We start from the raw sequence: 27,378 nt of genomic DNA on the forward strand, positions 1-27,378 counted from the left end.
TGCATAAAGAACTTTCCACGCATATCCCCCCTAAACTTTTCCCCTTTCACTTTGAACTCGTGTCCCCTTGTAATTGAATCCCCCACTCTGGGAAAAAGCTTCTTGCTATCCACCCCGTCTATACCTCTCATGATTTTGTACACCTCAATCAGGTCCCCCCTCAACCTCCGTCTTTCTAATGAAAATAATCCTAATCTACTCAACCTCTCTTCATAGCTAGCGCCCTCCATACCAGGCAACATCCTGGTGAACCTCCTCTGCACCCTCTCCAAAGCATCCACATCCTTTTGGCAATGTGGCGACCAGAACTGCACGCAGTATTCCAAATGTGGCCGAACCAAAGTCCTATACAACTGTAACATGACCTGCCAACTCTTGTACTCAATACCCCGTCCGATGAAGGAAAGCATGCCGTATGCCTTCTTGACCACTCTATTGACCTGCGTTGCCACCTTCAGGGAACAATGGACCTGAACACCCAAATCTCTCTGTACATCAATTTTCCCCAGGACTTTTCCATTTACTGTATAGTTCACTCTTGAATTGGATCTTCCAAAATGCATCACCTCGCATTTGCCCTGATTGAACTCCATCTGCCATTTCTCTCCAATCTATCTATATTCTGCTGTATTCTCTGACAGTCCCCTTCACTATCTGCTACTCCACCAATCTTAGTGTCGTCTGCAAACTTGCTAATCAGACCACCTATACTTTCCTCCAAATCATTTATGTATATCACAAACAACAGTGGTCCCAGCACGGATCCCTGTGGAACACCACTGGTCACACGTCTCCATTTTGAGAAACTCCCTTCCACTGCTACTCTCTGTCTCCTGTTGCCCAGCCAGTTCTTTATCCATCTAGCTAGTACACCTTGGACCCCATCCGCCTTCACTTTCTCCATCAACCTACCATGGGGAACCTTATCAAACGCCTTACTGAAGTCCATGTATACGACATCGACAGCCCTTCCCTCATCAATCAACTTTGTCACTTCCTCAAAGAATTCTATTAAGTTGGTAAGACATGACCTTCCCTGCACAAAACCATGTTGCCTATCACTGATAAGTCATTTCTTGATATCACGCGGAGTGAATCGAATTGGCTGAAGTCTGGCATCTGTGATGCTGGGGACTTCAGAGGAGGCTGAGAAGGATCATCAACTCAGCACTTCTGGCTAAAGATTGTTGCAAATGCTTCAGCCTTATCTTTCGCACTGATGTGCTGGGCTCCCCCATCATTGAGGATGGGGATATTTGTGGAGCCACCTGCTCCAGTTAGTTGTTTAATTGTCCACCACCATTCACAGCAGGACGTGGCAGGACTGCAGAGCTCAGATCTGATCCATTGGCTATGGGATCGCTTAGCTCTGTCTATCGCATGCTGCTTACACAGTTTGGCACGCAAGTAGTCCTGTGTTGTAGCTTCACCAGGTTGATGCCTCATTTTGAGGTGTGCCTGGTGCTGCTCCTGGCATGCCCTCCTGCACTCTTCATTGAACCAGGGTTGGTCTTCTGGCTTGATGGTAATGATAGAGTGGGGGATATGCCAGGCCATGAGGTTACAGATTGTGGTCGAATACAATTCTGCTGCTGATGATGGCCCACAGCGCCTCATGAATGGCCAGTTTTTTATTACTAGATCTGTTTGCAACCTATCCCATTTAGCACGGTGGTAGTGTCACACAACACGTTGGAGGGTATCCCTAATGTGAAGGCAGGACTTAGTCTCCACAAGGATTATGCGGTGGTCACTCCTACCACTGCTGTCATGGATGCATCTGCAGCAGGCAGATTGGTGAGGACAAGGTCAAGTATGTTTTTCCCTTTTGTTGGTTCCCCCACCACCTGCTGCAGACCCAGTCTAGCAGATATGTCCTTTAGGACTCAGCCAGCTTGGTCAGTAGTGGTGCTACCGAGCCACTCTTGGTGATGGACATTGAAGTCCCCCACCCAGAGTACATTCTGCACCCTTGCCACCCTCAGTGTTTCCTCCAAGTGGTGTTCAACATGGAGGAGTATTGACACATCAGCTGAGGGAGGTTTCCTTGCCCCTGTTTGGCCTGATGCCATGAGACTTCATGGGGTCCGGAGTTGATGTTGAGAACTCCCAAGGGCAACTCCCTCCTGACTGTATACCACTGTGCTGCCACCTCTGTTGGGTCTGTACTGCCAGTGGGACAGGACATAACCAGGGATGGTGATGGTCGTCTCTGGGACATTGTCTGTAAGGTATGATTCTGTGAGTACGACTATGTCAGGCTGTTGCTTGACTCGTCTGTGGGACAGCTCTCCCAACTTTGGCACAAGCCCCCCAGATGTTAGTAAGGAGGACTTTGCAGGGTCGACAGGGCTGGGGTTGCCTAGGTCGATGCTGGGTGGTCTGTCCAGTTTCATTCTTTATTGACTTTGTAGCAGTTAGATACAACTGAGTGGCTTGCTAAGTCATTTCAGAGGGCTAGTAAGAGTTAACCACATTGTTGTGGGTCTGGAGTCACATGTAGGCCAGACCAGGTAATGACAACAGATTTCCATCCCTAAAGGACATTCGTGAACCAGATGGGTTTTTACAACAATCGACAATGGTTTCATGGTCATCATTAGATTAGCTTTAAATTCCAGATTTATTAATTGAATTCAAATTCCACCTTCTGCTGTGGTGGGATTCAAACCCATGTCCCCACAGCAATTCCCTGGGTTACTAGTCCAGTGACAATATCACTACGCCACTGCCTCCCATCTGCTTGTCTAGTGGTAAAGGATTGTATTGTTAGCAGCCCCTAAGGAATGGGATTGTAGTCATATACTAGTTCTCCAGTTACATACTATTTAAGAACATAAGAAATAGAAGCAGGAGAAGGCCATACGGCCCCTCGAGCCTGCTGCTCCATTCAATAAGCTCATGACTGAACCTTTACATCAATTCTACTTCCCTGCCCAAAGCCCATATTACTTGATCCCCTTAGAGTCCAAAAATCTATTAATCTCAGCCTTGAATGTACTCAATGCCTAAGCTCTCTGGGGTAGACAATTCCAAAGATTCACAGCCATCTGAGTGAAGAAATTTCTCCTCATTGCATTCCTCAGCAGCCGACCACTTATCCTGAAACTATACCCCCTACTTCCAGACTCTCCAGCCAGGGGAAACACCATCTCAGCAACTATCCTGTCAAGCCTACTCAGAATCTCATCTCTTTCAATGAGATCACCTCTCATTCTTCTGAACTCCAGAGAATAGAGGCCCATTCTACTCAATTTCTCCTCATAGGACAACCCTCTCATCCCTGGAATTAATCTATTGAACCTTTGTTGCACCTCCTTTAAGGCACATATACCTTTCCTTAGGTACAGAAACCAAAACTGTACACAGTATTTCAGGTGTGTTGTCTCACCAAAACCCTGTAGAATTGCAGAAAAACATACTTACTCCTTCATTCCAACAACCTTGCAACAAAGGCTAATATCATTTGTCTTCCCAATTGCTTGCTGTACCTGTATGTTTACTTTCTGTAATGAAAACAGAAAATGCTGGAAATACTCAGCAGTTCTTGTCACCTTCTTAGCCACTCACTTAACCTGTCTATATCCCTTTGCTGATTCCTTGGGGGGTGGAATTGGTCTACACCAGCAGCTCATGGTGAATCGGCAGCCTGTTATACACTGCAACAGCTTTTATTTCCCATTGACTTGGAGAATATTGCCAAGATTTTTAATTTCAAACCAAGTAAAAGTGACAATGAGACTAGGAAACGAGTCTCCAAAAAGAGCTTGAACTTTCGTTCTGTGAACTCCAGTGGAAAGAAGTCCAGGCACGATGAGAAATCAGCTGCCAATTCACTACAAGCCCACTTTGCATGGTTGGCATAGACCAATTTCACCCCCTTTCTGTCCTCCTCACAGCTTACTATCCCACCGAGCTTTGTATTGTCAGCAAATCTGGATACATCATACTCAGTTCCTTCATCTGTCATTGATATAGATTATAAATAACTGAGACCACAGCACCGATCCTTGCCACCGCAATAGAAACAACCTGCCAACCTGAAAATGGCCCATTTATTGCCACTCTCTGTTTTATATCCTTTAACCCATCCTCTAGCTATGCTAATATATCATCCCCAACCCCTTATGTGCAACAACCTTTTGTGTGACTTAGCGAATGCCTTTTGAAAATCCCAATATACTATATCCATTGGTTCCCCTTTATCAACCCTGCTGTTTAGATTTGTCTAACATAATTTCCTATTCATAAAACCATGTTGACTCTGCCTAATCATATTATGATTTTCTAAGTGTCCTACTACCATTTCCTTAATAATGGAGTCCAGCATTTTCCCAATGACTGTTGTCAGGCTAACTAGTCTGTGGTTCCCTATTTTCTCTCTCCCTCCTTTCTTAAATATAGGTGTTAGATTTGCTGCCTTCCAATCCACAGGGACCATTCCAGAATCTAGGGAATTTTGGACAATCACAACCAGTGCATCCATGATCTCTGCAGCCACTTCTTTTAGAATGCTAGGATGTCGGCCATCAGATCCAGGAGATTTGTCGGCTTTTAATCTCATTATTTCTCCAGTGCTTTTTATTAATATTAATTACTTTAAGCTCCTCACTCTCAATAGATACTGGTTCCCCACTGTTTATTTGTATGTGTTTTGTGTCTTCTATTGTGAAGACAGACACAAAATATTTCTTTAACATCTCTGCCAGTTCCTTATTGTTCATTATAATTTCTCTTCTCTCAACCTCTAAGGGACACAAGTTTACTTTAGCTCCTCTCTTCCTTCTTACATACTTGTAGAAACTCTTCCAATTTGTTTTTATATTTCTTGCTAGTTTACTCTCACATTCTATTTTTTCCTCTTTATTAATCTTTTGGTCATCCCTTGCTGCTTTTTCAACTCTCCCAATCCTCAGCTTTAGTACTCTTCTTGGCAACATTGTAAGTCTCTTTTAATCTAATATGATGCTTAAACTCTTTAGTTAGGCATGGATGAATCATTTTTCCAGCAGAGCTTTTATTTCCAAAGTATATTTGTTGAGAATTATGAAATATTTCTTTGAATGTTTGCCATTTCACCGAGCAGAAACTGGCCATTCAGCCCAACTATTCTATGCCAATGTTTATGCTCCACTTGAGCCTCCTCCCACCCTTCTTTATCTAACCCCATCAATATATCCATCTTTTCCTTTCTCCCTTGTGTTTATCTAGCTTCCCCTTAAATGCATCTATGCTATTCACCTCAGCTACCTCTTGTGGTAGTGAGTTCCACATTCTATGTAATATTTATGGCACCGGGTTCTGGTCTGCCCGCAATTGGAAAATCTCTACATCTACCCTAAGAAGCCCTTTCATAATCTTAAACACCTCTATTAGGTCATCACAGTCTTTTTTCTAGAGAAAGGTGCTCCAGTCTGTTTAGCCTTTCCTGATAGTTATAACCTCTCAGTTCTGGTGTCATTCTTGTAAATCTTTTTTTGCACCTTTTCCAGTGGCTCTAAATCCTTTTTATAATATGGAGACCAGATCTGTTTCCAGCCCTCCAAATGTGGTCAAACCAAGATCCCATACATGTTGAGCATAACTTCTCAGCTTTTCAAGACAGAGGGTAGCAGTGGAAGGGTGCTTTTCTGAATGGAGGGCTGTGACTAGTGGTGTTCCGCAGGGATCAGTGCTGGGACCTTTGCTGTTTGTAGTATATATAAATTATTTGGAGGAAAATGTACCTGGTCTGATTAGTAAGTTTGCGGATGACACAAAGGTTGGTGGAATTGCGGACAGTGATGAGGATTGTCAGAGGATACAGCAGGATATAGATCAGTTGGAGACTTGGGTGGAGAAATGGCAGATGGACTCTAATCCGGACAAATGTGAGGTAATGCATTTTGGAAGGTCTAATGCAGATGGGAAGTATACAGTAAGTGGCAGAACCCTTAGGAGTATTGACAGGCAGAGAGATCTGAGCGTACAGGTTCACAGGTCACTGAAAGTGGCAATGCAGGTGGATAAGGCAGTCAAGAAGGCATACGGCATGCTTGCCTTCATCGGTCAGGGCATAGAGTATAAAAATTGGCAAGTCATGCTGCAGCTGTACAGAACTTTAGTTAGGCCACACTTAGAATATTGCGTGCAATTCTGGTCGCCACACTACCAGAAGGACATGGAGGCTTTGGAGAGGGTACAGAAGAGGTTTACCAGGATGTTGCCTGGTCTGGAGGGCATTAGCTATGAGGAGAGGTTGGTTAAACTCGGATTGTTTTCACTGGAACGACAGAGGTGGAGGGGCGACATGATAGAGGTTTATAAAATTATGAGCGGCATGGACAGAGTGGATAGTCAGAAGCTTTTTCCCAGGGTGGAAGAGTCAGTTACTAGGGGACATAGGTTTAAGGTGCGAGGGGCAAAGTTTAGAGGGGATGTGAGAGGCAAGTTCTTTACACAGAGGGTGGTGAGTACCTGGAACTTGCTGCGGGGGGAGGTGGTGGAAGCAGGTACGATAGCGAAGTTTAAGAGGCATCTTGACAAATACATGAATAGGATGGGAATAGAGGGATACAGACCCCGGAAGTGCAGAAGGTTTTAGTTTAGGCAGGCATCAAGATCAGCGCAGGCTTGGAGGGCCGAATGGCTTGTTCCTGTGCTGTACTGTTCTTTGTTCTTTGTTCAATTCTATCCCTCTAGGAATGAACCCCAGTGATCTCTTTGCTTTTCTTTATGGCCTTATTAACATTCGGCACTACTTTTAATAATTTGTGTATCTGTTCCTCAGTCTCAGTTAGACACTTTCTTTCCAAAGGGTATGTGGCTTCCGATTGTACCTACCAAAATATGTTACTTAGCACTCCTGCAGCTCCTGCATTGTCAGCTGCCTCTGTGTTCATCAGGGGGCCTAGTAGCATGATGCTGAGAGCACATGTTGGAGCCAGCCTTCTGTTTCTAAAGGCAATCTGTCCCTCTTAATGACAGGAGCTGCTGCTGAATATCATTGCGGCAATTCTGAACAAGAAAAATAGAATACCAAGCAGAGCAGGATCTCTAGGGTCATGGATGTGGTGCCGGAGGCGTTAGTGGTGGAGGTGGACAGGAGCAGTGTCGCATTCCACGGAGTGGGGTGGGGAGAGTGGGCACGAGGCTGTCAAGGATAATTCTCAGACTCTCAGAAGGAATTGAAAGCAGGCAGCCAGGGAGATCAATTCCCGGATTCTGGATACGAGCAGCAGTGCCACAGGAAGTTTAATGTCCTCACATGGGTGGTCAGGGTCAGTGAATGCATCTTCGTATGTCATCTCCTAACCACCACACCACCAACATCTCACACTGCTCAATGTAGCACACCCCGATCACTTACCAGCCACACTCCCTGGCACGCAGGACTCCTGCTTAACCTCCAGATTCTCCACCTCACTCTCACACACCTACCAATACTGCCAGCCTCACAACCACCTCTCACTGCCTCCACATACCTCCAGCTATTCAGCTATGGCAAGCACAGTGCTACCAAACCACTGACATTCTGCCCTCTCTATTGCAGGGCAAAGTGACACACAATAGAAGGGAGCAGAGCAGAACCAGTGTGAGAGAAGGATGTCTGCATCTCCTGAGCCCTACAGAGGAGATGTTTCCCAGCTTCATGGGGCCAGCTGCGACAGAGCTTGTGGAGGCCGGCCTTGAAGAGAAATTTCAGGATGATGGCATATTCCTGCTTTATCGTCTTCTTAACTTCCAGCTCACCCTCATCCTGCTATCTGGCCTATGCTAAAGCATCTTGCTTCTCACCCTACGTCTCATCACTCATACCAATCTGATTTTCTGCTTTCAGACACCCAAGAACTGCTGCCTGCCCAGCTACAGCAGTCCAAGGAGGAAGAGAGAAAGCAACAAAACAGCACTGATGAAAAGGCCCCATCACTTGATCTGACACTCGCAGCCACTTGCTCAGATATTGACACCACATGTATCTTGGAGGCTACTGCAGAGTTGAGAACAGCATATAGGGAGTTGCAGGGCTTGAGAGGGTTGCAGCCAGGCCAGATGTAAAGGATAATTCGTGTGCTAGCTCCCTAGAGGGCAAGGTTGCTGACCAGTCCTGCTGCAGGGTACTGAGATGAGAACTTCGATGGCGGGGGGGTGGTGGGGGCGGGGGTGGTTGCGGGAGGTCATACAGGAGAACACTGAATGAACATGCAGTGTATTGACTGGTAGGATAGACAGTCTCCTCTCACTGTCAAGGAACATGGAGGATTCTGGCTCCAATGTGACAGAGAGCACTGTGCAGCGCTTGCCCTCTCCACAGGGCCTGCTCAGTCTCCTTATTGTCCTGCAGACCCAGAGGCACTGACACTGCTGCCCCGAACCTGATGCAGCCTTTGTGTGGACAGGTCACCAATTACTCTTCTGTCCCTGTAAGGATGGAGCAACACTCCCTGCCAAATCCAGGAACTCACCACAGCAGTTCCAACAACACTCCACACTATTTCCAGAGACTTTACAATTGCATAAATTATTCAGTATCCTTACCTGTAAGTGGGCCCTTTGGGTAACACAAGTGCTGGGCCCCTCTGACAGCTGAATGTCTGGTCCTTGTTGAGTGACGTGCAAATTCGTACAATGGGCCCGCAGGGTCCAAATTTGGGAAATTGGCATCACATCAGCCAGTAGGGCTGTATGATGTCAGAACAGTACTGGTTCAGCTGCTTCTGGCACACACAGGGGACGGCCGTGTGGTCACCCTTCTCAAGGTGGCACACTGCACAGGCCATGCAAGAGGCAGCTGTTAGCACAGTATGCACCCAAGCATACTCTGTTTTTGGTGATGTTACTTCAGGGATGAATGTTAGTCAGGACACTAGGGAGCCCTCTCTGCTCTTCTGCAAATAGTCCTTTGGGTTCTTTTACATCCACCTGAGAGCAGATGGGGCCTTGGTTTAATTTCTTATTGAACTGACAGAACCTCTCTAACAGTGCAGAACTCCCACAGTACTGACCCTCCAACAGTACAACACTCCCACAGTACTGACCCTCCAACAGTGCAACACTCCCACAGTACTGACCCTCCGACAATGCAACACTCCCACAGTACTGACCCTCCAACAGTGCAGTGCTCCCTCAGTACTGAACTTCCAACAGTGCAACACTCCCACAGTACTGACCCTCTGACAATGCAACACTCCCACAGTACTGACCCTCCGACAATGCAACACTCCCACAGTACTGACCCACCGACAATGCAACACTCCCACAGTACTGACCCACCGACAGTGCAACACTCCCACAGTACTGACCCTCCAACAGTGCAACACTCCCACAGTACTGACCCTCCGACAATGCAACGCTCCCACAGTACTGACCCTCTGACAGTGCAACACTCCCACAGTACTGATCCTCTGACAATGCAACACTCCCACATTACTGACCCTCCGACAGTGCAACACTCCCACAGTACTGACCCTCCGACAATGCAACACTCCCACAGTACTGACCCTCCGACAGTGCAACACTCCCACAGTACTGACTCTCCGACAGTGCAACACTCCCACAGTACTGACCCTCCGACAATGCAACACTCCCACAGTACTGACCCTCCGACAATACAACACTCCCACAGTACTGACCCTCGAACAATGCAACACTCCCACAGTACTGACCCTCCGACAGTGCAACACTCCCACAGTACTGACCCTCTGACAATGCAACACTCCCACAGTACTGACCCTCCAACAGTGCAACACTCCCACAGTACTGACCCTCTGACAATGCAACACTCCCACAGTGCTGACCCTCCGACAGTGCAGCACTCCCACAGTACTGCACAGGGAGTTTCAACTTTGATTTTGTGTTCATGTCTCTGGAGTGGAACTTGAATCCACACTCTTCAGACTCAGAGACAAGGGGCCAGATTTTCAAATAGAGGTCGGAAACTCGATGCCCACATGAATTCCGGGTCCCAGCCCCATGTCTCAGCTGTGTCACCCTCATGATGCTACTTTTAAGTGCAAATGCCCTAATTGGGCAGAGGGCAAGCTCAGCAACCAACGAGAGGAGCCGAGTGCCTGCAGGAGGCGGGAGCTGCTTGCCTGGGGCGAGCAGCAAAGGCAGCCATCTTGGGTCTGCCGCTGCCTTGCTGAAAAGAGCTCATTATCTGCTCATTATCAAGTTTCTGTCACATTTCTATCCATTGCAACAGTGACCCATTTCAAAAATACTTTTTTGGCTGTGAAACGCTTTGGCACCCTGAGGTGTTGAGAGGCAGATTACAACTGAGCCAAGGGTGACATCTTACATCTTTTTATCAATCACAGTGGTCTAAATGTCATCTCTTACTTTCAGAATGGATGTGTAAATTTCAAGAGAAAGACTTGTGCTTTTCGTAACCTCAAGATGCAAAGAGTTTCTTAGCCAATGAATTAATTTTGAAATGTGTCACTGCTACAGCAGATGGAAATGTGACAGAAAGATCCCACAAACAGCAACATGATCATGAGCAGATAATCTGTTTTCCAGTGATGTTGGTTGAGAGATCAATATTGGCCAGGACACCCAGAGAACTCCCCTGCTCATCTCGGAATAGTGTCATTGGATCTTTTACATCGATCTGAGAAGGCTGACAGGGTTTCAGTTTGGTGTATCAACTGAAAGATGGCACCTCCAACAGTGTGACACTCCCTCAGTACTGAACTGGAGGGTCAGCCTGGATTTTGTGCTCAAGATCTCTGGAATGGGACTTTTATCCTCCTCCATTCATAATAAGCATGTAAGGTGTAACTGCATAGTAAATATACATATATCAAACACTAAACTGTAACATCTCTAAATTTTGCTGGTTCTGATGAAAGGTCATTGACCTGAAACATTAACTCGGTTTCTCTCTCCACAGATGCTGCCAGACCTGCTGAGTATTTCCTGCATTTTCTGTTTTTATTTCATAATATCTCTTCCTCAGCATTTCAGGACCTCGATTAATCAATGTGAATACATTAGAATGACTTTGATCATTGACTGAAGTTATTTCGATCAGGTGGACTGTAAGAGATACTTTAGAATCATAGAGTCATCGAGTCGTACAACATAGAAACAGGCCCTTCGGCCCACCATGTCCATGCTGACCATAATGCATATCTTTTTTTTTAGTAACGTCTTCGCAGTCCGACATACTAAGGATCAGCAAACCCTTTTATGCTGGGTTGTATGACGCGAAGCCCACAGACAGCAGAGCCTCCCAGTCCTTCCTGTCATCTATCACAGAGGTCTTAGATGACAGCAGGAGGGAGAGTTTGGACAAGCCGCTAACTCTGGACGAGCTGACAAAGGCCGTCGAGTCTTTCGAGACGAGTAAAACTCCCGGGAGCGACGGCTTACTGGTCGAGTTGTACTCGTCCCTGTGGGACTGGGTCGGCCCGGACCTGCTGGAAGTATACGAGAGTATGCTCCTGGCCGGCAGCATGTCAGAATCCATGAGAAAAGGCATCATCACCCTCATTTACAAGCAGAAGGGGGAGAGGGCAGAAATCAGAAATTGGCGGCCCATCTCACTGCTTAATGTTGATTACAAGATTCTGTCCAAAGTCATAGCCAGTCGAGTCAAGTCTGCTCTGGAGTTGGTGATTCACCCCGATCAGACCTGTACTGTACCCGGCAGGAAGATCTCTTAGGGATACGATCGCCTACGTACGGGACAGGAGGGTGGACACCTGCCTCATCAGCCTGGACCAGGAGAAGGCTTTTGACAGGATATCGCACACCTACATGATGGACGTGCTTTCCAAAATGGGGTTTGGGGAGGGAATCTGCAATTGGATCCAACTGCTCTACACAAACATCAGTAGCGCAGTCTCAATCAACGGATGGGAATCGGAAAGTTTCCCGACCAAATCAGGAGTCAGACAGGGCTGTCCTCTCTCCCCGGTCTTGTTTGTTTGCTGTATTGAACCCTTTGCTGAGTCTATTAGGAAGGATGCGAGCATAAGAGGGGTGACAATCCCAGGCAGCGGAGGCACTCAGGTCAAAACCTCCCTGTACATGGATGACGTCGCCGTTTTCTGCTCGGATCCGCTGTCCGTGCACAGACTGATGAGCATCTGCGACCAGTTCGAACTGGCCTCGGGAGCCAAAGTTAACCACGGCAAGAGCGAGGCCATGTTCTTTGGCAACTGGGCTGACCGATCCTTTGTCCCCTTCACCGTCAGGTCAGATTACCTGAAGGTGCTGGGGATATGGTTCGGAAGGGCCGGGGCGTGCACCAAAACATGGGAGGAGCGAGTAGCCAAGGTACGACAAAAGTTGGGCATGTGGGGGCAGCGATCTTTCTCCATTGTGGGTAAGAACCTGGTCATCAGGTGCGAGGCGCTCACGTTGTTGCTGTACGTGGCGCAGGTCTGGCCCATACCCCACTCTTGCGCTGTGGCAGTCACCCGAGCCATTTTCCGCTTCATCTGGGGATCTAAAATGGACCGGGTCCGGAGGGACACGATGTTCAAATCTCTGGACAAGGGCGGGAAAAATGTACCCAACGTGGCCCTCATCCTGATGACCACCTTCGTGTGCGGCTGCATCAAGCTGTGTGTAGATCCCCAGTACGCAAACTCCAAGTGTCACTACGTGCTGAGGTTCTATCTGTCCCCGGTTTTGCGAAGGATGGGCCTGGTCACATTGCTGCGGAACGCGCCATGCAGTTGGGCGGTGCCGTACCACCTATCCTTCGTGGAGCAGTTTCTGCGGGAAAACACCTTTGACCACCGGTCCATCAGGCAGTGGTCTGCACGGAATGTCCTCAAGGCCCTACGGGAAAAGGAAACGGTGGATCCTGTCGGATGGTTCCCCGAGCAGACCGTCAAAGTCATTTGGCGGAATGCCTCATCACCAGAACTTTCAAACAAGCACCAAGACGTAGCTTGGCTGGTGGTGAGAAGGGCCCTCCCCGTCAGATCCTTCATGCACACCCGAAGTCTCGCCTCCTCCGCACAGTGCCCCCGCGTTGGCTGTGGTGGGGAAGAGACGGTCGCCCACCTCCTCCTGGAATGTGCCTTTGCAAAGCAGGTGTGGAAAGAGATGCAGTGGTTTTTGTCAAGGTTCATCCCAAGCAGCTCTGTAACACAGGAGTCTGTGCTCTACGGGCTGTTCCCAGGGACGCACACCGAGACAAACATCAACTGCTGCTGGAGGACTATCAATTCGGTGAAAGATGCCCTTTGGTCTTCCAGCGCAAAGAGTTGTCCACCACCGAATGTTGCAGACTGGCACATTCCAAGGTCCAGGACTACGTGCTGAGGGAAGCACTAAAGCTTGGGGCAGCCGCAGCAAAGGCTCAATGGGGAAAGACCACAGTGTAAGGTTCCCCCACCAAGCTGAACTGAGGGGCTGGATCCATGGGAAACCCCTCGAACTGTATCGTTAATATTCTCAATTGCTGTAAATGTGAAACTGTAATTGACATGACAATTGTGAAAAGGAAGGGTTGGGAAGGAACTCATGACAGTATTGAAGGAAACTGATCTCCCTTGCAATGTTTGTATTTTTTGGTGCTGTTTGGAAACTGTCTGGCAATGTAATTTTTACAGATGTTTATGAATAAAGTATATTTTGGAAATTAAAATAAAATGTATCTTTTTTTTTAGTGATACAGCACTGAAACAGGCCCTTCGGCCCACCGAGTCTGTGCCGACCATCAACCACCCATTTATACTAATCCTACACTAATTCCATATTCCTACCACATCCCCACCTGTCCCTATATTCCCCTACCACCTACCTACACTAGGGGCAATTGCTAATGGCCAATTTACCTATCAACCTGCAAGTCTTTGGCATGTGGGAGGAAACCAGAGCACCCGGAAGAAACCCACGCAGACACAGGGAGAACTTGCAAACTCCGCACAGGCAGTACCCAGAATTGAACCCGGGTCGCTGGAACTGTGAGGCTGCGGTGCTAACCACTGCGCCATCTGCCTGCATTAATTCCATATCTCTCTATGCCTTGCTCATTCAAGTACCTGTCCAGATGCCTCTTAAATGTTGCTACTGTTCCTGCCTCCACCACCTCTTCAGGCAGCTCATTCCAGATACCCACTATTCTTTGTGTGAAAAATGTACCCCTTTGATCCCCTTTAAACCTCCTCCCTCTCACCTTAAATCTATGCCCTCTAGTTTTAGTCACCCCTACCATGGGAAACAGACTCTGGCTATCTATCCTAGCTATGCCTCTCATAATTTTATATACTTCCATCATGTCCCCTCTCAGCCTCCTTCGCTCCAGGGAAAACAGACCCAGCCTATCCAATCTCTCTTTATAACTCAAGCCCTCCAAACCAGGCAACATCCTTGTGAATCTTTTCTGCACCCTCTCTAGCTTAATCACATCTTTCCTGTAGTGCGGCGACCAGAACTGCACACAGTTCTCCAAATAATTATCTATGATCCTGCTCAACGAGGAAGGAATTTGTTAACCCTATTTGGTGTTGCAACTATAATTAAAGTAGAAATTTTGAGCAAGACTTTCTGATGTTTCTATACGACCAGCACCCCTGTAAAATCGACACTGGGGTTCAGGACTAAAAGCAGAAACTGGAAATAGTGATTGCCCACTCATTTTCTGAAGCCCTCCAAATCAGCATTTTAATATGATAATGAACAGATTAAGTATCTGCCCAAGGCAGCCTGTGAAATTCTTTGATTTATGACAAGAGGACATTCAGTGTCCTGAGTACCCATTGAGAACATTATAAAAGAATTGCAGACATTGTTGAAAGTACATGCCTCAGCTGGTAGCCGCCCCCGCCCCCCCCACCATTTTGAAGAATAAAACAGCATCATTTTCAAAGGGCTGTTTGTGAATTTTGAGACTTTGCTGGGGTTTATTCCATGTGCAGTGTATAACTCGGGGTGAGCTCGGGCAAGGTTTCTTTTTCACATCAGTTATAACTCCAGTGGAACAGCAGTCTAATGGGAGTTTACAGGAGGTCAGGATACACCACAGGGACCTGTACAGAACCCAGGCCACACAAACTCAATCAGACCTCAGTTTGTCTGAGGAGCAGTGTTTCAGGAGGCTGCACCCAATTTCTACAGCATGCTTCAATCAGACCTCCTGCTGCGCTTCACTGTTGGTAAACAAAGAACAAAGAACAAAGAAAATTACTGTACAGGAACAGGCCCTTCGGCCCTCCAAGCCTGAGCCGATCCAGATCCTCTATCTAAACCTGTCGCCTATTTTCTAAGGGTCTGTATCTCTTTGCTTCCTGCCCATTCATGTATCTGTCTAGATACATCTTAAAAGACGCTATCGTGCCCGCGTCTACCACCTCCGCTGGCAACGCGTTCCAGGCACCCACCACCCTCTGTGTGAAGAGCTTTCCACGCATATCCCCCCTAAACTTTTCCCCTCTCACTTTGAACTCGTGACCCCTAGTAATTGAATCCCCCACTCTGGGAAAAAGCTTCTTGCTATCCACCCTGTCTATACCTCTCATGATTTTGTACACCTCAATCAGGTCCCCCCTCAACCTCCGTCTTTCTAATGAAAATAATCCTAATCTACTCAGCCTCTCTTCATAGCTAGCGCCCTCCATACCAGGCAACATCCTGGTGAACCTCCTCTGCACCCTCTCCAAAGCATCTACATCCTTTTGGCAATGTGGCGACCAGAACTGCACGCAGTATTCCAAATGTGGCCGAACCAAAGTCTTATACAACTGTTCCAGGCGCCCACAGCAGATGCCACACATGCCTGCCAATCAGCCATCCTTTGCTGCACTAAGTGAACCCGAGGGTCAAATGCATCATCTATCTCATACACTGGTGAATGGTATCCTACCCAATACTGCCCAATGCTCCCTCTCAACTCCCATTTATCTCCTTCCTTCCCCCGATGCAATCGGATATGCTGCCAGAAATGTATAATATCCCCCATAATATGCGCTGTGTGTTCGCATCCCAATTACTGTTTGCTGAAACCGTGATTTGTATGGTCGTAAACCGAATTCGAATTAGGGGTCGGCAATGTGTCCGGACATGGACACCAGTGTCCGTGGTAAAAATTTCGAGGTCCCTGGTAATTTAAAGTGTCTTGCTCCAAGCCTTTAAACTTGTGTTTAAGCGGCTAGGTTATTTTAAATCTGGGTTATCCAACATTTGGCCCATAGGCCAGAATGCGGCCCACTGAAGGTTTCCATCCAGCCCACCAATCCTCTGTGATTGACATCGGGCTGCCCAAGGCTTGGCTTTGATTGACGGCTCTTCTATTAAACTGCCTATTAGGCAGAGGGAGTAGGTGTGACTTGCATCTGACAGGTGACAGGCGCCTGTCTGTGATTGCTCAGTGTCTGAGACTGACAGAGGGCTGCCCAGGCGGGGTGAGTGCAGATTGGCGGATCGTGGTGCAGGTGCACTGGGATTAAAGCCTGGCTTCGGTATAAAATTAAAACTCGACCCGGGCCCGACCTGACCAAACAACCAGAACCTGGCCTGAGCCCAAGCCCTTTAATTTCTTTTCACGCCCGACTCGACATGAATCTCCTTCATCAGTTCCGGCAGCAGTCTACTCCTGCAGCTGGAGTTGTGGAGAATCATGGATATACCTGATCCCATGACTTCCCGGAAGCAGTGTCCAGCCCGACCCGACCCGAGCCCTAATGCTGGACTTGGAATTTCGACCCGACCCGACCTGAACCTGACACATGTAGTGGGGTCTAGTCAGGTTTGGGTCGGGTAGCCAGGTCTTAACTGGGATCAGCTGCCCCTGCTGTTTTTGTGCAATTCAGAGAGGGCAGGAATGGCTGCTGCAGGAGAGAGGGAGAGAGAGGCTGGGGGGAGAGCAGGAAGGGGTCAGTGTACAGTCAGAGGCACGGCATGGCGTGGCACGGCGCAGCACGGCGCTAAGGGGGTACGCTGAGAGTCAGGCAGCCCTTTAAACAGGCACCGGCTTGGGGAGCAGAGGGGGAGAGAGAGAGAGGAATGAGAGAGAGAGGAGAGAGGGACACATGGGGGAGAGGGGGGAGAGAGATGGACAGAGAGAGAGAGAGAAAGGGAGGGAGGGAGGGGACAGGAAGAGATCAATATCGCTCCTGACAGATGGGCATCGATCCGAATTCTCCACATCGCTACATCAAATGTGTGGGCAGACATTGACTACTTTGTGCAAGCAAAAACAATGCCAGGTATCTCACTAAATAGGGAGAAATGTGTTTTAAATTGAACTGTGTTTTGATGGCATTAGGTTGGCTATACACGTTACGTACAGATTAATGGCCCCCATGTCCGTGGCTGAGTCAGTAACTTTGGCAAATGTCCTTGGAGCAACATGTTATTGCCTATCCTTGCTCCTTCTACATAGTCCCGCAGTGGCTGAAGTTAGTGATGTGGCTCTATGCTGTGTGCCTGTTGGATTATCTTGGGATGCAGGCAATTCTCTACCTACTTTAGATGGATTCTGAAAAGTTCCAGTTACATGCCATGTGGGTACTCATTCTTACCTGCTTTCTGGAATCAGTAATTCTGTGGAAGAGGACGGCAGGGCTTCCAGAAGTGTCATCCTCATCTGGGCACGCTCTAACTAAGCCTCTGTTGCTGCCCCCGAGCACACTCTGCCCTCTGACCTGATGGCATCACTGAAATCTGTCAAGCTCTTGGTGATGCTTCTCTCAATCTCATCCATTTGGGAACTAGAGGAGAGAGCAGGGTGTCTAATGAAGCATAAGGCTTGTACGTGTTCGCTATTTGCTTCAGATATTGCACTGAATACCTCAGCATCCATCAGCCCTGACACTATCTGCTAAAGCTCAGGCTCACTGCCGCTATGTTTCCTCAGGCCCAATAAAAAAAAAAGGTCACTTTCAAACCATAATGTGGCCTCACACATAAAATAATCTGGGATGGCATGTTTTGGGTGAACAATTAACCTTTTATCCTCACCAGATAGGAGGTATGAACTCCAGAACATCCCATGTGACATCTAAGATGGATAATATCAAAATACTTCCAATGCTGGAAATCTGAAATAAAAACAGAAAATGCTGGAAATACTGAGCAGGTCTGGCAACATCAGTGGAGAGAGGAAAGAGAAGCAGAGTTAATGTTTCAGATCTGTGACCTATGTTCTGACTTAATAGATAATATCAGCCCCATCAGCCTTCAGTCACAAGCTAAATGATCAAATAGATTTAAACATAGTTAATGACATGTAGCAAGGAATAAAAGTGAAATATTGAGATCAGTCCAAAAAGAGCAGTCCAGAAGTATTAAAGCAGGCAAACCAACCAGAGGAGGTCCTTTGAAAGCTCCCTTGCAAACTTCAAGCTAAAAGAACACTTTTCAAAGAGAAATGGAAGATTCCAGTTCTTTCTGGAGTTCAGTACATGCACATTCCAGCCCCACCTCACATGGGACTCTGAAGCACTGATGCATGAAATGTACAAAAGTTTTATTCTCATATCAAACATTTTGAAAAGCAGTTTCTGTTCCACAGGTCAGCCTATGTGAGAGAGATAATCTACTAAAACAATATCAACAATCTTCGGAACAATGTCAGTTCCGAAGAAGGGTCACTGACCTGAAACGTTAACTCTGCTTCTCTTTTCACAGATGCTGCCAGACCTGCTGAGTGGTTCCAGCATTTCTTGTTTTTATTTCAACAATCTTCACAACTTGCACACAGCAAGGCATGACAGGGACTGTCTCTGGGGTTTGTGTTTGGGTGTTTTCACACTTTCCAGTGACAGTTGGTTCAAGGCACCATTAATTGACTACAACCATAGTAACCTCCACTTATACATCATCTTTAACATGGTAAAGAAACCCAAAACACTTCACAGGAGCATTATCAAACGCCGAACTAAATGAGGTGGTTTTAGAACAGCTAACCAAAAGCTTGGTCAAAGAGACAGGTTTTAAAGATAGTCTTAAAGGAGGAGAGAGAGAGGTAGGGAGGTTTAGGGAGGGAATAAATCTGGAATAAAAAGCTGGTAATGATGGTCATGAAACTACTGGATTGTTGTAAAAAGTCCATCTGGTTCACTAATCTCCTTTAGGGAAGGAAATCTGTCTTCCTTATCCAGTCTGGCCGACAAATGACTCCAGGCCAACAGCGATGTGCTTGACTCTTAGCTGCCCTCTGAAAAGGCCTAGAAAGCCATTCAGTTGTATAAAAACCACTACGGAAACATCAAAAAAGAATAAAGCAGTAGAACCAAGTGGCATCGACCTAGGCATCAGATACGACAGAGACGCACCCTGCCCTGTCAATCCTGCGACTCTCACTAACATCTGGGGACTTGTGTCAAGATTGGGAGAGCTGTCCCACAGACTAGACAAACATCATCCTGACATAATCATACTCATTGAATCATAACTCACAGCCAATGTCCCTGACTCCTCCATGACCATCCTTCGGTTTGTTGAGTCCCAATGGCAACACAGACTGACCAGAGGTGGCAGCACAGCAGTATACAGTCGGGACGGTGTTTCCCTGGGAGTCCTCAACATTGACTCCAAATCCCATGAGGTCTCAGGGCATCAAGCCAAACATGGAAAAGGAAACTTCCTGCTGATTACCACCTACCGCCACCCCTTCACTGATGAATCACTGCTTCTCCGTGTTGAACACCACTCGCAAGAAGCAGTGAGGGTAGCAAGGGCGCAGAATGTACTCTGGTTTGGGGAATATCATTGTCTGTCACCAAGAATGGCTCAATGGTACCACTACTGACCTATCTGGCCAAGTCCTAAAGGACATAACTGCCAGACTGGGCTTGCAGCAGGTGGTGAGAACAAAGAACAGTACAGCACAGGAACAGGCCATTCGGCCCTCCAAGCCTGCGCCGATCCTCATGCCTGTCTAAACTAAAACCTTCTGCAGTTCCGGGGTCCGTATCCCTCTATTCCCATCCTATTCATGTATTTGTCAAGATGCCTCTTAAACGTCGCTATCGTACCTGCTTCCATCACCTCCCCCGGCAGCAGGTTTCAGGCACTCACCACCCTCTGTGTAAAGAACTTGCCTCGCACATCCCCTCTAAACCTTGCCCCTCGCACCTTAAACCTATGTCGCCTAATAACTGACTCTTCCACTCTGGAAAAAAGCTTCTGACTATCCACTCTGTCCATGCCGCTCATAACCTTGTAAACCTCTATCATGTCGCCCCTCCACCTCCGTCGTTCCAGTGAAAACAATCCGAGTTTATCCAACCTCTCCTCATAGCTAATGCCCTCCAGACCAGGCAACATCCTGGTAAACCTCTTCTGTACCCTCTCCAAAGCCTCCACATCCTTCTGGTAGTGTGGCGACCAGAATGGCATGGAATATTCTAAGTGTGGCCTAATTAAGGTTCTGTACAGCTGCAGCATGACTTGCCAATTTTTATACTCTATGCCCTGACTGATGAAGACAAGCATGCCGTATGCCTTCTTGACTACCTTATCCACCTGCGTTGCCATTTTCAGTGACCTGTTGACCCGTACGCCCAAATCTCTCTGCCTGTCAATACTCCTAAGGGTTCTGCCATTTACTGTATTCTTCCCATCTGTATTAAATCTTCCAAAATGCATTACCTCACATTTGTCTGGATTAAACTCCATCTGCCATTTCTCCGCCAATATGAGGGAAAAAGACTACTTGGCCTCATCCCCATTCATCTACCTGTCGCAGATGCATGTGTCCAGGACAGTATTTGTAGGAGTGACCATCACACAGTCCTTATGGAGGCAAAGATCCACCTTCACACTGAGGACACCATCCATCATGTTGTTTGTCAAATGGGATCGATACAGAACAGATCCAGCAACTCAAAACTGGGCATTCATGAGGCGCTGTGGTCAATCAAAAGCAGCAGAATTTTATTCTACCACAATTTATAACCTCATGGTCTGACATATTCCTCACTCTACCATTACCATCAAGCCAGGGGACCAACCTTGGTTCATTGAGGAATGCCTCCTCCTGAGTTCACCAGCATCACAGATGCCAGCCTTCAGCCAATCTGACTCACTCCGCGTGATATCAAGAAACGGCTGAAGGCACTGGATACTGCAAAGGCTACAGGCTCTGACAACATTCCGGCAATAGTACTGAAGACTAGTCCACCAGAACTAGCCGCGCCCCTAGCCAAGCTGTTCCAGTACTGCAACAACACTGGCATCCACTCAACAATGTGGAAAACTGCCCCGGTATGTCCTGTATACAAAAAGCAGGACAAATCCAACCCAGCCAATTACCGCCCCATCAGTCTACTCCCGATCATCAGTAAAGTGATGGAAGGGGTCGTCATCAGTGCTATCAAGCGGCACTTGCAGAGCAATAACTTGCTCACTGATGCTCAGTTTGAGTTCTGCCAGGACCACTCAGCTCCTGACCTCAAACATGGACAAAAGAGCTGAACTCCAGAGGTGAGGTCAGAGTGACTGCCCTTGACATCGAGGCAACATTTAACCGAGTATGGTATCAAGGTGTCCTAGCTAAACTGGAGTTAATGGGAATCCGGGAGAAACTCTCCACTGGTTGGAGTCAAACCTAGCACAAAGGAACATATGAGCAGGAATAGGCCATTCAGCCCTTCGAGCCTGCTCCGCCATTCTAGATCATGGTGGATCATCTAATTCAAAGCTTTATTCCCGCACTACCCCCCTATCCCTTGATGTCCTTAACAACTAGAACTCTATTGATCTCTGTCTTGAACTTATTCAGTGACTGAGCTTCCACCACCCTCTGGGGCAGAGACTTCCAAAGATTCACTATCCTCTGAGTGAAGAAGTTCCTTCTTATCTCAGTCCTAAATGGCTTGCCCTTTATTCTGAGATTGTGTTCCCCGGTTCTAGACCCCAGAGCCAGGGGAAACATCCTTTCTACAACTACCCTGTTTATCCCTTTAAGAATTTTATAAGTTTTTATGAGATTGCTTCTCATTCTTGTAAACTTCAGAGAATACAGGCCCAGTCACCTCAATCTCTCCTCATAGGAGAATCCCACCATCCCAGGAATCAGTCTGGTGAACCTCCACTGCACACCCTCTATGGCAAGTATATCCTTCCTCAGGCAAGGTGACCAGAACGGCACACAAATTCAGGTGCAGCCTCAACAACGCTCTATACAATTGAAGATGGTTGTGGTTGTTGGAGGGCAATCATCTCAGGCCCTCAGGACATCACTGCAGGAGTTCCTCAGGGTAGTGTCCTAGGTCCAACCATCTTCAGCTGCATCATCAATGAAGTTCCCACCATCCATAAGGTCAGAAGTGGGGATGTTTGCTAATGATTGCACAATGTTCAGCACAATTCGCGACTCCTCAGATACTGAAGCAGTCCGTTTCCAGAAGCAGCAAGACCTGGACAACAGCCAGGCTTGGGCTGATAAGTGGCGAGTAACATTCATTCCGCACAAGTGCCAGGCAATGACCATCTCCAACAAGAGAGAATCCAACCATCTCCCCTTGATGTTCAATGGCATTACCATTGCTGAATCCTCCACTATCAACTTCCTGGGGGTTAACATTGACCAGAAACTGAACTGGACAAGCCACGTAAATACTGAGCAAGTCAGAGACTGGGAATTCTGCAGCAAGTAACTCACCTCCTGACTCCCCAAAGCCTGTCCACCATCTACAAGGCACAAATCAGGAGTGTGATGGAATACTCTCCACTTGCCTGGATAGGTGCAGCTCCAACAACGCTCAAGAAGCTCGACACCATCCAGGACAGAGCAACCCGCTTGATTGGTACCCCATCCTCCACTTTCAACATTCACTGCCTTCACCATCAATGCCCAGTGACAGCAGTGTATACCATCTACTAGATGCACTGCAGCAACACAGCAAGGCTCCTTCGACAGCATCTTCCAAACCCAGGAACCTCTACCACCTAGAAGGACAAGGCCAGCACTTGCATGGGAACACCACCACCTGCAAGTTCTCCTCTAAGCCACACACCATCCTGACTTGGAACTATATCGCTGTTCCTTCATTGTCACTGGGTCAAAAACCTGGGACTCCCTTCCAAACAGCAGCGTAGGGGTACCTACATCTAAGGACTGCAGGAGTTCAAGAAAGCAGCTCACTACCAAAGGCAATTGGGGGGGGGCAATAAATGCTGGCCTAGCCAGCACCGCCACATCCCATGAATGAATAAAAAAAGAGACCATGCCAGGAGCAGCACCAGACAAAAATGAGGTACCAACCTGGTTAGGCTACAACACAGGACAACGTGCATGCTAAACAGTGGAAGCAACATGCGGTAGAGAGAGCAAATCAATCCCACAATCATCGGATCAGATCAAAGCTCTGCAGTCCTGCCACATCCAGTAATGAATTGTGGTGGACAATTAAACAACAAACCGCAAACATCCCCCTCCTCAATGAAGGGGGAGCCCAGCAAGTCAGTGCAAAAGACAAGGCTGAAGCATTCACAACCATTTTCAGCCAGAAGTGCCAAGTTGAAGGTCCATCTCGGACTCCTCCTGAGGTCCCCAGCCTCACGGATGCCAGTCTTCAGCCCATTCGAGTCACTCCATGTGGTATCAAGAAATGGCTGAGCACACTGGGCAGAGAAAAGACTATGAGCCCTGACAATATCCCAGTTGTAGTGTTAAAGACATGTGCTCCAAAACTAGCTGACCCACTAGCCAAGCTGTTCCAGTACAGCTAAAACACTGGCATCTACCCGACCATGTGGAAAATTGCCCAGGTATGTTCTGTACACAAAAAGGACAAATCCAATCCAGCCAATTACCACCCCATCTGTCTACTCTCAATCATCAACAAAGTGATGGAAGGTTTCATCGACAGTGCTACCAAGCAACACTTACTCAGCAATAACCAGCTCTTTGATGTTCAGTTTGGAGTATGCCAGGGGCACATGGCTCCAGACCTCATCATAGCCTTAGTCCAAACATGGATAAAAGAGCTGAATTCCAGAGATGAGGTAATATCAAGGCAGCATTTGAGCGAGATTGGCATCAAGGAGCCCTAGTAAAACTGAAGTCAATGGGAAGCAGCAAGAAAGCTCTCCACTTGTTGGAGTCCTACCTAGCACAAAGATAAGTGTTGCACTAGTTGGAGGCCAAACACATAAGCCTCAGGACATTGCTGCAGGAATTGTTCTAGGCCCAACCATCTTCAGTTGCTTCATCAATGACTTTTCCTCCATCTTGGGAGTGCAGCAAGAGCCAAGTCCAAGACACCACATTTGGCTCAGTTGTACATGGGGCAAGAGCAAGATCAGCAAAAGATTTGCTTCCCTGGTGCCAGGGTCAGGGATGTCACTGAGCACCTGCAGAGCACTCTGGGGGAAGAGGGAGAACAAACAGTGGTAGTGGTTCATATCGGTACCAACAACACAGGTAGAAAGAGGATGAGGTCCTGCAGGCAGATTTTAGAAAGCTAAGAAAGAAGCTAGCAAGCAGGACCTCAAAGGGAGCAACTTCCAAATTACTCCCAGTGCCACACGCTAGTGAGTATAGAAATAGAAGGATACAGCAGAAGAATGTGTGGCTGGAGACATAGTGCAGGAGGGAGGGGTTTTGATTCATGGAACATTGGGATCAGTTCTGTGAGAGATGGGACCTGTACAAGCCAGACAGGTTGCAACTGGACAGAGCCAGGACCAATATCCTAGTGGGGTGGTTTCCTAGTGCTATTGGGGACGGTTTAAACTAACCTGGGTAGGGAGATGGGAACCTGGAGGTAACATTAGAAAGGAAAACAAGGTACAGAAAGAATTGGGAGAGACAGATGGCACTAGAGTAAGAAATAGTAAGGGATTAGGTGGGGTAAGGGTAAGAGGAAAGGTAATTAGGTCCAAATTGTGTTTACTGTGCACATATTGAACACACAAAGTGTGCTAAATAAGGTTGGTAAGATGCAGGCACAGGTGGCCATGTAGGAATATGATGGTGTGGTAATAATAGAGATCTGGCTCAAAAAAGGGCTGGACTGGGTAATAAATAGTCCTGGATGCATGGTATTCATGAAAGTTAGGGAAGGAAAAAAAGCAGGAGGTGTAGCAGTATTGATTAAGGATAATACTACAGTGCTGGAAAGAAAGGATGTCCTAGACGGGTCAAGGACAGAATCTATTTGGTTAGAGCTAAGAAATAATAGAGGTACCATTACACTACTGGAGGTATTCTATAACTAGTGGGAAAGATATACAGGAAGAAATTTGCAAAGAAATTACAGAGAGGTGCAAAAACTATAGAGTAGCTATAATGGGGGACTTCAGTTATCCTAATATAGACTGGGACAGTAATAGTGTAAAGGGAAGAGAGGGGGAAGAGTTTCTGAAGTGTGTTCAGGAGAATTTTCTAGATCAATATGTTTATGATCCAATGTGAGCGGAGGCATTGCTGGATCTGGTTCCAGGGAATGGGCTGGAACATATGGATCAAGTGTCAGTAGGGGAACATTTAGAATCATAAGGTTTATGTTAGCTATGGAAAAGAACAAGCAGCAATCCAGAGTAAAAATAATTAATTGGGGGAGGGTCAATTTCAATGGGATGAGAACAGATCTGGCCCAGGAAAATTGGAATCAAAGATTGGCAGGCAAAACTGTAATTGAACAATAGCCTGCCTTTAAAGAGGAGATCGTTTGGGTACAGTCAAGGTACATTCACAGGAGGGGGCAAGGTAGGACAAACAAAGATGGAGCTCCCTGAATTATGAAAGACATAGAGAATAAGATGAAGCAGAAAAAGACAGATATCATGTTGTTAATACAAGTGAGAAACGGGCTAAGTATAGAACATTCAGAAGGGAAGTGGAAAAGGAAATAAGGAGAAGCAGAGAGAAAGTATGAGAAGAAACTGGTAGCTAACATAAAAGAGAATCCAAAAGTATTCTATAGGCATTTAAATAGTAAAAGGATGGTAAAAGGAGGAGTAGGGCCAATTAGGGACCAAAAAGAGGATTTACACCTCGAGGCATACGGCATGGCTGAGGTACTTTGTATCTGCCTTTACCAAGAAGAAAATGCTTTCAAAGTCATAGTGAAAGAGGAGGTAGTTGAGATACTAGATGGGCTGAAAATTGATGAGGAGGAGGTATTAGGTAGGCTGGTTGTACCTGAAGTTGATAGGTCACCAGGACCATATCAGATGCAGCCGAGGATACAGAGGGAAGTAAGGATGGAAATTGCAGAGGCACTGGCCGTAATCTTCCAATCCTCCTTTGATACAGGGGTGGTGTCAGAGGACTGGAGAATTGCAAATGTTACACCCTTGTTAAAAAAGGGTGTAAGAATAAGTCCAGCAACTACAGGCCAGTCAGTTTAACAGTGGTGGGAAAGCTTTTAGAAACAATAATTCAGGCCAAATTAATAGTCACATGGACAAATATGGATTAATTAAGGAAAGCCAGCACAGATTTGTTAAAAGGCAAATTGTGTTTAACTAACTACATGGGTTTTTTGATTAGGAAACAGAGAGGATTGATGAGGGTAATGCTGCCGATGTGGAGTACGTGGTCATCCAAAAGGCATTTGATACTGCGCCCCAGGTAACAGGCTTGTCAGCAAAGCTGAAGCCTATGGAATAACAGGGACAGTGGCAATGTGGATATAAAGTTGGCTGAGTGACAGGAAACAGAGAGTAGTGATAAACGGTTGACTTTTGGACTGGAGCACTGTATATAGTGGGGTTCCCCAGGGATCAGTATTAAGACCACTGCTTTTCTTGATCTGTATTAATGACCTAGATTTGGGTGCGCAGGACACAATTTCAAAATTTGCAGATGACATAAAACTTGGAAGTATCGTGAACTGTGAGGAGGATAGTGATAAACTTCAAAATTATAGAGACAGGCTGGTGGAATGGGCAAGCACATAGCAGATGAAATTAGGGCGGCACAGTGGCGCAGTGGTTAGCACCGCAGCCTCACAGCTCCAGCGATCCGGGTTCAATTCCGGGTACTGCCTGTGTGGAGTTTGCAAGTTCTCCCTGTGTCTGCGTGGATTTTCTCCGGGTGCTCCGGTTTCCTCCCACAAGCCAAAAGACTTACAGGTTGGTAGGTAAATTGGCCATTATAAATTGCCCCTAGTATAGGTAGGTGGTAGGGAAATATAGGGACAGGTGGGGATGTGGTAGGAACATGGGATTAGTGTAGGATGAGTATAAATGGGTGGTTGATGGTCGGCACAGACTCGGTGGGCCGAAGGGCCTGTTTCAGTGCTGTATCTCTAAACTAAACTAAACTAAATGCAGAGTAGTGCGAAGTGATACATTTTGGTAGGAAGAACAAGGAGAGGCAATATAAAATATAGGATACAATTGTAAAAGGGTGCAGGAGCAGAGGGACCTGGGGTATATGTGCAGAAAACGTTGTAGGTGCCAGGGCAAATTGAGAAAGTGGTTAATATGGGATCTTGTGCTTTGTAAATAGAGGCATAGAGTAGAAAGCCGAGGAATTTA

The sequence above is a fragment of the Heterodontus francisci genome, chromosome 38 (assembly GCF_036365525.1).
Source record: "Heterodontus francisci isolate sHetFra1 chromosome 38, sHetFra1.hap1, whole genome shotgun sequence".
NCBI classification, from domain to species: Eukaryota; Metazoa; Chordata; class Chondrichthyes; order Heterodontiformes; family Heterodontidae; genus Heterodontus; species Heterodontus francisci.